At 43.7% G+C, this 13,960-nt stretch overlaps 1 protein-coding gene across 1 annotated transcript in view; it reads left to right on the forward strand.

Moving 5' to 3' along the window:
* MGAT4B (alpha-1,3-mannosyl-glycoprotein 4-beta-N-acetylglucosaminyltransferase B) overlaps positions 1 to 13,960 on the forward strand; it is a 266,200-nt gene that overhangs the window by 19,998 nt on the left and 232,242 nt on the right. The window lies entirely within an intron of this gene.

The raw sequence follows: 13,960 nt of genomic DNA on the forward strand, positions 1-13,960 counted from the left end.
AGTCAGAAGGGAAAATGTTTCCTGCTATGCAAAAACGCCTAAAAATAGAAAAATCTGTTCACCAGATTTCTCATCCTGTTTTAGGGAAACAACATCCAGAATCCCCCAAAATATCCAAATCCATGTCATAGCCTTAGTGCTAGATCTTAATCTTTTGAGGGGGATTTTCCCTACTATGGGTCAGTTGGTATCAATCTTTCCTTTAGGTCAGCACTCTAGGCTTATAGGTTGGACCTGATGGACCTGCTGAGACGCCAAAAAATTAGGACCTAAACCTAGTCTAGAAAATGCACACCTGTAAGGCCTAGTTCACGCTCGTGCCACCAGTTTCTGTTACAGTCCCAGTCTTAGGCTACATTCACATGAACGCATATGCCTGCCGGGCATACGTTTTCTGCGATGAAGAGGAGGAGTGTTGACCCCTCCCCTCTAGATAGCGGTGCGCGGCGCAGTAACACGTGGAAAGATGAGACATGTCTTGTATGGAGCGCCGTATCGCTCCGTGCGGCCATTGCCATCTATGGGGCAGGGGGCGTATGTACGGCCAAAAGCTCGCGGCCGTACGTACGTCCCCTTGACCGTTGTGTGCATGGGAACTTAGGAGAGCGGAAAGGATATAAAAAAAACCGAAGGTGAAGGGAACAACCTCATTTCTCGTTTGGATATCCACTAGTGGCGAGGGGTGGGCTTGAGATTGTTTTGATGGGAGGCCTAGCAGGGAATCTGCTATAGTCCTGATAAATATAAGTTGTAGCGCAGCGCCGGCCTCGCTGTGCATTAACTTGCACATCTCTCTGTAGTAATTAGTCAGTCAGACGGCGTGATCCGTTATTACACTCCCACAGCATATGCTGCTGGTAAACATTTTATGGCATTCATGTCAAAACATCGTCTTGCTTGATTTTTAAGGTTTCCATCTTTCTTGCAATAAAGAGAAGCCAAGTGTGTATTCCACCCACGGCTAGTCACCGCAATATGGCTCGACGCGTGCCGCACTTTTGTTATGATAATTGGGACACGATTTATTACAAAGCAGAAATTATGCGGGTCCAATCGGGGCTTTTATTAAGTTCCCCAAAGCTGGATTTCTCCAGGGCAGCTGCGGTTCTACTCATTCATTTCGCCTCCCCAAATATGGAATTAAAACCCACTCAGCCCGACTCATTCATAGCCGCTCGCAGGAGATTTTCATTATGTTACATTAAGAATTCGCCCACCGCCCTGCGCAGAGCGCTCACAGGGCCGACAAATTCATTTTACTTGGATATAATTGATCCTTAAACTATTTTATTAGAACTTTGAAACACTTACATATCCGGTGTAGGGAACAGCTGTCAGATTGTGACATTTTTGCTAAATGTGTGTTTCCGATTAAATAAAAGCCCTGCGGTGTGCATGTCCTTAGTTATTACTAATTAAAGGAACACTCCAGTCACAGATAAATAATGGAATAATAATGCAGGGCCTGAAAGGAGGAGCCGGACTCCTTCTCATCGTATTTCTAGAGTCCTGCTCCTCCCTTCAGGCCATACACAAGGTATAATTCAATTAATCCGCTGTGACTGGAGGGTTTCTTTAAAGGGGGCTCTCCAGTGCTCATAACTACCCTGCTCCTGGTTCCTACTTTACACCGTGACTACTGGTTCAGGGCTGGTAGTTTCGGTGAGGGGCATACTCACACCCGACTACATCATAATGGATTGTGATGGTAGATTTCCTTTAATGTAATAGCAGTATGTTTTATATCACCATATAATCCATACAGGAAATCCGGGATTTACTCTCTATCCCCTCCAGGTCTCTTTATGTTCTGTAGGAGTTTGTATTACCTTCTTTGTCAAGACATGTACGTCCTATTTATAGATGAATGTAGACCTTATCGCAGGCAGTTACTATGTTTTTCTCGTGATCTTGGGGGATGTGTAAAACTGTGTATTCCCTTGTGCTGTTTCACTGCTCTCTATCTATCTATATGAACCAGCAGGCCCAGGATGAACAGATCTCTAAGTTCTTGCCTAGAGATTGTCTTGCCAAGAAATAGTTGTAGTCCTCCATTGCGGATTTCTGGCCTATGACGTATATATGATAGCAAAGCTCCCAATGCCCTTGTTATTGGAAATCTGTGATGGATGAAATATACTGGCGTCCATTCCCCATACACTCCTATGTCAATACATATACTGAATATTCCTATATATAACCATTTGGGTTTATGTAGACGCATTTTCGGTTCCCTTTGGTCTAATGGGGCATTATGGATGCTTTAGTACATAGGTCATAGAAAGGCAATGATAAGAAAGAAGACGAGATAAAGGGGTGGAAGATTAAAGGTCACTTTATTTGAAGGTCAAAGCCAGGGTCTAATTGAACATATTTGGAAATAATGAGAGAAGACCACCCCCCCTTCCGTATGAGCAGTACCGTGGTCCAGTGGACAATTTTTTGGGATGTTTGGAGGCTACAGGGACTGTTGCAATGAAAGACTGTTTTTAGAATAGTAGAGTTTTTCAGTTCATCCGTGCGAGTGGCTGCATCCAATAGGAACAGGTAACATGTACTCTATGGGAATTATACAGTCACATGTTCCAGGACACCCAAGGTAAAATGACAAGAAATGTCTCCAAAATTTATTACCACAGTTAGATTTGCAGTATCGTTTGTGGTTCAGAAGTCATCAATACAGAGGCCCAGATTTACTATGGCTTCTCCGTCAGAGCCATATAAATCTCCCTCTCCCCGCCACATTTTCATGTTTCTACGACCCCCATGCCACTATGGGTGGGGCCACATTTACAATAATCTGGTGGAGACTAATGAAAAAGACTCCACCAGGTTCGACCTGGTCTGTGGGTTCGGAACTGGCGGAGTTTGCGCCCAAATTCAGTAAGAGGCCTGAGCCTTAAGTGAATAACCGTGCAGCACCGCCGGCAGGGGGAATGTCCAAGACTGGCGCTCTAAACGTCAGTCGCAACAGCAACCGGAAACGATCCCTGTGATGCACCGCTATGGGATGTGTTGTCCAAGGTGCTGAATGCAGAACTGAGGTGATGGATCAAATCACTGTATAATATGGGTCTTTTACTTTGGCTCATGTATACGGACGTAAGTGGTGGCTGCAAACAGCGACACGTGATCCGTATATGGCATATACTTGTAGTCTCGACTGGTTAAAGTTTACAGTAAGTGACCAACCCCTTTAGCATAGTATACATCAGTGTATTTAGTAACCCCTCCAGATTTGCCGCAGCATTTTATATTCATTGTCCCAAATCCATAAACGTGATGGCAACACATTATGATAACCAGAAATAAGAGAGAATATTGCCCCCCCCCCCCCCCCACATGTTTCGCTGTTCCGTAATCCCCCCATCGCGCTGTATTAATGGGGCTCGGCGTGGTCAGGGGGATAACGTGGGGATTTTGTTGTGTTAACCGTTTTAATAACTATCAGCCGGATCTCTAGCAGACAGCTGTAGTGGTGCTCGGAGCGCGGCAAAGGGGCCGCAGGGAGGGGAGGACTGTCTGCCGCCACAATTACTGACTGATATTACATCCTTTATGAATATGGGCTTCATTATGATGAAATCTATTGTGGCTTGTTACGGTTGTTTGTCGCAAAGAAAGCACAATTGCCTGATCTGCACTCCTGCGCTGCTCTACATGCTGCACTGACTCTCTGATGGGCCGTGTAGGGGGGTTTTTTAAAGCTATTTTCAAAATTTTAGAGGAGATTTCGAAGCGTAATACCTCTATAATGCACATTACAGTTACACAAAAATAACATATACATAACCGCAGTGTGTATAATATAGCTTTATACGTCCACTGTGAGATGTGGTGAACTAAAAGATATTACTACTATTTATCTTATGACAGACAAGAATCGGGCTGATGGATTCCAACATGTCCAATCCTTTCTGTTTTCTGCTGCAAGGAATGTCTAGGATCAGATTATTTAATTCCTTCTAATAACATAATGTTGTCAGGACAAATTTTCAGTATTCTATCTATTAAAAAGCTCATACTCTCTCTCTTTTGCACCACCCCGTTCCCACAGACCTTTGTTTGTATACAGAGGCTCAGTGGTGGCGTCTACTACTGCTGTATACAAACTCAGGCTGGCGGTAACTGTTAGTGCCACGGCTGACCGGGCAGGAGATAGGTAGGAGAGGGTAATTATGAGCTCTGGATTATATTATACCTGCTGAAGCCAGAGTCGCAATAACGCTTGTACAAGTGTTTTTGGTGCTTGTACAGGCTGATTTACTCCCCCCAAAAATCACCAAGCCCATAAATACACTTGGTAATTTACTTGTTTAAACGCTGCCGGGTCTGAGCTATCTATCTAACAATGTATCTCATGCCTATATATCACATATCCATCCTTACATACTTTTATCTATCTATCACGTATACATTTTTACATCTATCTATCTAGAACATTGAAATGTAGAGTTGATAATGGCTGTGTGGATCAGCTGAAATGTAGCTGCATGGGTGAATAAAGACACTTTATTTTACCACATATATTGGAGTTCTGCCTGCTCTCTGCTGTCTATCTACTTATATATCTATCTAAAGAAGAAAGTCCACAGCAGCGCAATGTCCAAGAGGGGGTACAAAGGCTTCAGAGTCCAGGGTAGAAACTCGTGCAGACATCCAATCCAAAAAAAACCCAAACAAACAGTGCTCCGAATCCAACTAGAGCGGAGTAGACGTTATTCCAAAACCGGCGACGTTTTTGAATAAACTCTATTTCACTTTTAACCTTGTTGGATTTGGAGCACTGCTTAATTTTTTGGATTTGATATCGATCTTTCTATCTATCTCTTGTCTGTCCTGTCTATCGATTTTTGATTTCTATCCGTTGGAGATCTATCTCAGGTCGTTCTAGTACATCTACCACTTTCCCATATCTCTCCGTCTATCAATTTTCTATATCTATATATCTAATATCAATCTAGTGATCCATCTTTCCCTCTGTCTCTCCATCAATCATCTTCCATTGTGTCTTTGGGGCTCATTGTATGATGACATCCGTGTATAATTCCCGCCTTGGAGCGGCGCACAGCTGATACACACTGAAGCCTTTCTGGCATCTGCTCTTCTCTTTAATCACAGAAGAGTCTTTATAAGACTTGATTATACTTTGGGTTATTTAGAAATCCTGAACATTGTGTATTGCTGTATTTGTAGCCTTTATTACTTTCTCGTTGGTTTTTTTTTCCTTCCCAAAATCGCATTCCAGTCAATGGATTTCATTACTGTCCTTGTAGCGATTTCCAGATAGAATATGACAGAAATGATGAAATGAGTTGAGTATTGAATTGCTTTTATTCCCTGCAATGGCTCGGTGTGATGCGTCTGCAGCTATTCACCGGGCTGCGGCTGTAGTTTGTGATTTGCCGTTTCATGTCCAGACCTCACATTCATCACATACTGCGCTGACCCCGATAACCTAATCCTACAGCAATGAGTATTCATGTCCTTAAATACTCTGTGCTACTTGCCTAATGCATGTCTGCTGTATGAGGTGGGAGGCTGATGTGCTCTAGGGGGCTACTAAAATCCTGTCTTACAGCGGCCATTAATAGTACCCTTAGAATAGCTGACTGAATCTCTTTTATTTATATAGCGCACACAGATTCCATAGCACTGCACAGAGATTGTCAAATCAGTCCCTGTCCCCAATGGGGCTCACAATCTAATCAACCTACCAGTATGTTTTGGAGTGTGGGAGGAAACTGGAGGACCCGGAGGAAACCCACTCAAACACAGAGAGAACATACAAACTCTTTGCAGATATTGACCTGGATGGGACTTTAACCCAGGACCCAAGCACTGCAAGGCTGTACTGCTAACCACTAAGCCACATGCTCAATAGGTCATCGATATCTGACCCCTGGTAACCCCCGCTGAGCTGTGATATTTCCAGCACTCGGCCGCGTTCACACATTGCTCTGGTTCACACGTGTTTTTACTTGTAAATCAGCAAAACGTGAGATGCTAATTCCCCAACACAAGTCTTTGGATCTAAACACATCTGTGTGTGGGAATAACTCCTCCCCAATGCGCTTGAATCGGGTTTCAAAATCCAATTGAAGCGCAACGTGTGAACATGACCGAAGGGTGCTGAAAACTTTGTATAGATATTAAAGAGGACCTGTCACCCCCCAAAAGACCTCCAACAAATATGCCCCCCATAATCCTCTCCCCAGCCCCTTTCTATATCTTATCTGCCATTTTTTTAAATTTATGTTGGGGAAGTTTGTAATTCATCCGACCTCTTACCAAATAAGAGGTCGTAACCTCTCTGCTTGAAGTTGGCTTTGTTCATGAAGGGGATTTGTTAGCGCAACGTGTAACCACACCCTGAGGGATAGATGTCCAGTCTCATGGAGGTTAGTGGGTTTGAACAACACGTTTATGGCCCCCTTCAGGGCGCATTTCACTCTAATTTTTGCTTTTTTTTAATTTTTTTTACAAATTACGTATGCTTCGTTCCCAAAATAATTATCTTAAGTTACATTTAAATGAAATCCATCATGATAAACCAGGGGTAATTACTAATATCCAGACACTGTCACTGTGCTAAGTTTATTATGATTTCTTTGGCCTTCTTCCTTCTAAAATCAACTTTTAAAATGATGCTAATGAGTCAGAAATGCTCTGTGCGGAGCCCCTCCCTGTTGTATCTTTACCAGCTGTTACACTGTGCTGGTGCAATTTCCCGCCTCCCACTGTGCAAGATTACATCAGGCTGTAGGAGGTGCAGAAGGAGCAGGGGAAGGTTGAGGCTGCTCCTGCACAATGTAACAGCCCGTGAAGCGGTACCATCCCCAGTCTCACTTTGTAAGAGGTGCACCAGTGTCCCCCCCCCCCCCCCCCCCTTTTGCAATATCCAAATTTGGCTAGACCTCCTCATCAATGCTGTATACAACTATATAGCAGTCCTGAACCAATGTGACAGCTTGTGGCTGAGTTATTGTAGTGTAAACGTAGTTCAATTGTGTTTGCGGTTTGTAAACATTGATTGCGTTGCGTTTACATCTTAGCATTATGTTTACACCTTTTTGTAAACGCAGCCTTAGAAGAGTCACGTTATCTGCTTCTCCTACGCCATCAATAGATGGATTGTGAAAGGTAGGCACCAGCTGGAGGCTTATTGAGGTCATTGGCGCGGGTCCCCCGGGGAGGTGTTCAGCTGTGAGTGTAGCTGTAGTCTGAACGTAAGATTTTTCTATTGGTCAGGTATAAATATTTATGAACAGGGTCCTTGCGGTAACACATGACCACAACTACTGAGGAGCAGCCACACAAGGACACGTATTGTAGTATAGCAGCTAAAAAATGTACTTCTTGTACCTTTCACCTACAGTGCACAAAATCACTGTACATGAGATATAAGATGCTACACCTAGGAAATTACCCCAAATAAACCTGTGATAAACCGGGGGACACTTGGGCTCCATGCACACATCCGCATGAGCCGCATAGCCAGCTGAAATCCACAAATCCTACCAGGAATAGGACCTACCTTATATTTAGTGGTGCTGCGGCTGCCCATGCACAATGCTTGGCTATGGCGGCTAGTTCAGGGCCACCATTTGCGGGTGTGTGCATGGAGCCTTACTCGTAGATCCGGACACAGTGACCCCGGTTATCTTATATTTGTCATCCATGATCCAATTTCTTCTAAAATCAAGAAAAATGTTCTATTAATAACTCCTGGGGGTATTACCAGGGCCCTTCCGTGCAGCAGACTCACGTTTACATTGTGTTTATATGAACATAACGTAAATGCAATGTTCATATAATGTTAATGTAATATAAACACCTCACTTTTAACCCCTCTGGATAACTGTATTTCATAGACTCCCCATAGTAGATGATGGGAGTTGTGGAGGTTTGTTTCGCTCTCGCCCAGTGTTTCTTGTCCGTCATATTCTGCAGATAGCTCAGGGTTTATATTCGGAGAAGCAGCCGCCTCATTATGTAGGTGCAGACTGTGTGCGGGTTCATTATCGGTGTCTGGGTGATAGGTGTTTGTTTAGAGATTTCCGCACTTCACCCTTCTTGACTACCCAGGGAGTAATAGCCGCAGGGGCCAATCCCAGCAGTTCAGAGCCGCACATCAAAGAGCGGCGCGGCTGTAATACTTCCATTCTGCTTCACTTTTATATAAACTGGTGGGAAATGACCTAATGTGCACGTCTCCTTCTGTAGTGTAATATCCCCCACACCTTCCATAGGATCGATCGATCGCTCGGCACGGCGGTGCTATGCAGACAGCCTCTATGGGTCCTGCTTGACTGCATTCATTCTTCAAGGGTCAGTCTATCGATCTGCGCACCCATCTCTGCATGCCTCTTATTTAATGTTGCTAGAAAAGAGAATATTGGGAATATATTTTCAGCATTATGAGGCATTGCCGTGTTTTATCCCATGTGTTAGTAGTGAGACTCTAATAACATGAAGGAGATTTCTCCTATGTTGTGTACAGCAGGTAGACTACCGCCCTGCCTATATATCCACTGCTGGGGTCTCCTGGGGACTCCATTGCAGATAATTGAAAATACAATTATTATCAGTTTAAATGCATTCATCGTAGGCCGTGTTCACATGGCGTGTTTGAATTGTGTTCAGAAACGCAAATCAAATGCAGCAGGGAGGAGCTACATATATGCACTTAGACCCTAAACGCTTGCATTTGGAAAACTGGAAACCTGTGTTTTGCCGGTAAACAATGCAAATATATTTATACGATCTTGAACCTAAAGAGAACCGTTTGGGACTATCGACAGGACGGTTGGGACTTGTGGTTTAGGGTCCCAAATCGACAATTCAAATGATTGAAATCATTCGGAAGAACCTGATGATTTCCTATTGGGGGGGGGCATTTAATTTTCATTTCATTAACATTTATATAATCGCTATTGCTAGTGAACCGCGCCTGCACATTCACTGCAATTAGTGACCGATTAAGCTGAACGGTCACTAATTAACTGCGCCATTTTATGCCAGGTCGGAGTTGGTGGAGCCTCTTGATATATCCGGCAGCTCCAGAGGGGTGCGTCATACGCCGGCACATGATAAAAGTCCCCCATTGTTGCAATGTCGCTCGCGGTGAAAGGAATCGGAATGTCCTGATACTGATACCTGATAGGTCAAAGATTCCCCTTTATCTCTCTTCATCCTGATTGGGTTAAATTCCTTTTGCATCTGGTTTGGGGGCTGGATGGATGCCCTTGCTATTGCGCTCATTAGCTTATATCTGATGGATGCGCTACTTAAAGGGGATGTGTGACAGATCAGTGACCGATCACCACTTGTCTCTTGTTTATAATGTAATGATCCGATTGCAGCCAATGGAAGCGGCGCACATTACGGATGAAGGGGCCTTTTATGTAAATCGCCGTTTAGATATGTGAACAAAAAGACATCACAAGAAGAGATAAAGGATCTGTTCAGATTGATGGGCCAAGCCGACTTATCTCTAATTGAATAATTGGTCCGTGGAATCTCTTAGCCGAGAAAAGTCACTTAAAATCTGTAATCCAATTTACAATTCCGCTTAACGAATAAAGAAGAAATCTTAACAAGCCCCTTTTAACTTTCTCTTAATGTACTGAAGGGGAAGAGAAAGAAGCAAATAAATGTTTGACGTCGTTTTTTTATTTGGAAAAGACAGAGAATATGTAACATAGAATTAGTATGGCGGAGACCGGTGCATTGTGGGAAGGGGGATGCGGGAAAGAGATTTGTGACCCTGCGAAGGGCAAACAATCGGGGAAAGCAAAAATATCAGCATTTCTTGCATTCTACCTCGGACCTTGTTTTTTGGATCCATGTGTTCTCAATGGGCAGCGTTATCTTAGAGACCATTGTTAGTCTGCTAGACCATCATCATTGGACATGTGATCTGCTCGGATAGATTTAAAGGAAATCGGCCATCAAAATCCAATATGATAAACCAGAGACACCTACTCATAGATCCAGACACCGTGGCTGTGGAAATCAAAATTGTGCTAATGAGCCCGAAGTGTTCTGCTGGCCTCTTCCAGAGTTCCTTCTTACTTTAGCTTCACATGCTGTTACACTGTCTCACACTTCCCCCTCCCTTTGCCTGTTGTAATCTCACACAGTGCTCCTGTACAGTGTAACGTCCTGTAAAGTTACAGAATGGATGGGCTCTGGAAACACCACCTGGAGCCCTTCTGTCTCATTTGCATAATTAGCATTATATTAATATTAGAAGGACGAAGGACAATGATAACAAGTGTAAGATGATTACCAAAGTCCCGGTGCCTGGATCTATTAGTAAGTGTCTGTGGTTTTTCAATAGAGATTTTGAAGACTTCCCTAAAGGGTAAATACAGGGCATGTTACTTGTCAACATCGTCATTAGTTGACTGAAAAATAATGGACATTCCAAAGGAAGCCTGAGGAACATCAATGTAGTCATAGGGGATCTTGCAGGAAACCATTAATATTTCTTATTTCAAACATGGGGGCTTCCATGTTTTTGGAGCCTCAAGCTCCAATAACAGAGCAGACCAAGTACAGGCACAGGGCTAATGTGAATCTGAAGGGAACCTGTCAGCACAATTTGGGACACTGTAATGCAGACACTGCATTACACACACACAGTGTACCTACAGAACATGCGCGGCTGTACCTACAGAACGTGCGCCACCGAGACCACGGGACTTTTTTTGTGGCAAAGGAAAGATATTATTATACAGTAGGGATACTAATCCACCATAGGAACCTGTGAGAGGTTTAGAGTCCCAAATTGTCTGTACAGATTCCATTTAACTTTAGTTGTGAATTAGGGTAACACCTAGAATCCTCTTCCATTTTAAGCTTCCTTTGCCCTTACATCTAAAAAATATGCAAATGAGGACAAGGCCCTTAGGGTCATTTGCATAATCTAAAGATTGCTTTTTTTTTTCTTAAAACCAGGGCATAAGAAGCCAAAAGAAGAGCAGATCCTGCCAGAGGGGGCACAAACCAATATGTCAGTTTGCTTGGTTTACAATCCTTCATCCTGGTGGTAGATGTCCCTTAAAGGAAACCTACCACCTGAATTGGCAGGTATAAGAAGGACATACCGAGCACCAGCTCAGGGTGAGCTGGTGCCGGAGCTTAGTTTTGTTAGTGTTTTAAACCGCAGCATCGCGGTTTAAAACACTTTTTAAACTTTATGGCCGAAGCTGCTTCGGCGCAGGGAGGTACGCGCTCGGCGCACACCATGCGCGCGACCGTGCACGCGGCTACATAGGAAGTGAAGGAGAGCCGCGGGCTGGTGCGCCGAGCGCGTACCTCCCTGCGCCGAAGCAGCTTCGGCCATAAAGTTTAAAAAGGGTTTAAACCACTAACAAAACTAAGCTCCGGCACCAGCTCACCCTCAGCTGGAGCTCGGTAGTTCCCCCTTATACCTGCCACTTCAAGTGGTAGGTTTCCTTTAAGACAAAGGACTCTACAAGAGCTGTGAAGGTGTCCTGGGGTGTTCAACATCAAAATATGGAGCATCCTAGGATTACAATTGCTTTTCAAGCACATCCCACACATGCATCAGTCAGTTCTGTGCGTTTATAACTATTATCAGTCTTCTCTCGTCTCTTTTATGGTAACAAGTGTGTTCCAGAAACTATCTACAAGACCTGCCATTTTGGAGATGCTCTGACGCACTCCTTTAGACATCAAAATTGAGGCACCAGCTTGTCCATTTTTACCTTATTCGTACACATCATAGAGGTATATGAGATACCGGTGGGATATGACAGCTATAGGCTGTACAAATGGATCAAAGGGAGCGGAGGCTGCCGGTTCAAAGTGTACATGAAATAGTCCTAAGCATATTATACTGCGGTGGGGATTGGGAAATGACTATGTCCACACCAATCTCTGCTCCTTCACGCAGCAATTACTTTCCCTGCTGTGTAAATGGTCAGAGGTTGATTAGCTATTGAGCGTCTATCAGCACAAAACGTCGCTCTTACTCCAACCATAGGGAGGTGCGGAGGTCTCCACCTAATCCTACGGGGGGATAAGGAGGGGAGCAGGAAATGAATGATCGTTTCTGTCTTTCGCCATAGACTCCTGTGTGATTAATATCATTATTAAGGATTGTTAATTGTAATATGAGGGGAAGCAGAAAAGGAAGGTTCCCTCCACTCAATATACAGTAAATCATTTTCTCAACTGATGTGAGCCTTTTGTCTGGGGTCATAGCCTAAGCATTTTCAGGCTTCTTTCTTAATATTGTAATGAGCATAAGACTCCTTACTGCTACCCTTATGAGACAAAAGCCCTCCCTGCCCTCATACCCATCGCTGAAGGCACATAACCTAGCCAACAGGTTGGTCATACTAGGTTTAGCTTGTATCCTAGTCACGGGGCTTGTTAATAGTTGAGCTATTCACATACAGCAGGGGTGTCTAATTTTCCCTGGGGGCCATATTAGCCTTGTAGTTGCCTTTAAAGGGGCCAAGCATTATTAATAATAATAATCTTTGTATAACAAATTCTGCTGCACTATACAAATCATAAGGGACAAATACAAATGTAATATTACGTTACAGAACGTTTAAAACTTTGGAGGTTGGGTATTAGACTGATTAGTATGGGAAAGGTTATTCCAGAGAAATGGTGCAGCTCGGGCGAAGTTACATTCATACATTAATAAAATAAAAGTATTTACTAGAGCCTTTTTACATTTATACAGCATTACCATTACACCAGCCCTTTGAGCTGAACCTATTGTTAAATGACCTGAGACACCGCCATGGCATGTGCCCCCACACAGTTGCCAATAGTCACAGTGCCCCCGCCGTGCGGTAGCCAATAGTCACAGTGCTACTGCCGCAGCCTGGAGCAGTTCCCCCGGAGTATGTCCTGCTGACAAAAAAATTACTCGCATTTCCCCGTTCCACCGAAACCACAATTGTCATCTTCTTCACGCTAACGTGTGACAGCTCTTAAGTCGGTAGACGTTATTTGATCATCATCCTGTTGGATTCAGAGCTGACTCTTACAGCCGCGCCACACAGGAGTAAAGAAGACTACGGGGGCAGTAGGGAGAGCAGGAAAAGGTGAATAGTGGAGTACCCTGCTCCTGTGATGTGCTCTGACTAGAACAGCATGTGAGCAGAAATAGGGGCAAGGAGCCAGAATAAGGTAGTATAGCACAAGGCCGCGGGCCAAAATGCTTTAAGGGATATTCCCAGAAGATGAACCTCTGCTACAAAAGCCCATAATGCTATAGCTAATTGAATACAACAAAACGGAATGTGATTAATCACAAAATGGATCTTAAATAGTTTTCCTTTATGATAGATAACATTTTATGGGCTTTCTAATGTAGGTGGAGTTATCTCCAAGATGGCTGCCTTTAGAAACTACAACTCCCATGATCTCTCAGTAACAGCTCCTCCCTCTTATGCCCTTCTCCCAGTGATGATGTAGAATACTGTCCTGCTCTGTTACCATGATAACGATGTGTAACTGCCATCACTGCACGTTGCCTCACTGAGATGACATGTGACTACAACACTGGCCATACTGGATGCACTGCAACCAACCAAACTTTGGGAAAAATCTGATGTAAAATCAAATACACTGTGATGATTTCTTTTACGCTCGTCTAAAAGGTTTTGTTTTTCATTGAAAGGCAGATCATTTACATGCCATTAGTGGAGAATCAAGGGGGAAATGTTGATTTATGAAGTTTGGGTTTTAATATGAGGTTTGTACTTCTAAATGAGACGTCGGTAGTTGCTGTAGGGTCGTATACCATCTATCATTAGCGGATTGGGCAATGCTGGCGCGTATTTCACTATGTAGTGGATGTATAGTCCAAGTATTGTATATCCCACATCAATCACAAGCCGGATCCTTATCAGACTATTGATCACATGGTACATGCTTTGTATCACAGACAGAAGGCATTTGGTCT

The sequence above is a fragment of the Engystomops pustulosus genome, chromosome 4 (assembly GCF_040894005.1).
Source record: "Engystomops pustulosus chromosome 4, aEngPut4.maternal, whole genome shotgun sequence".
Taxonomy (NCBI): Eukaryota; Metazoa; Chordata; class Amphibia; order Anura; family Leptodactylidae; genus Engystomops; species Engystomops pustulosus.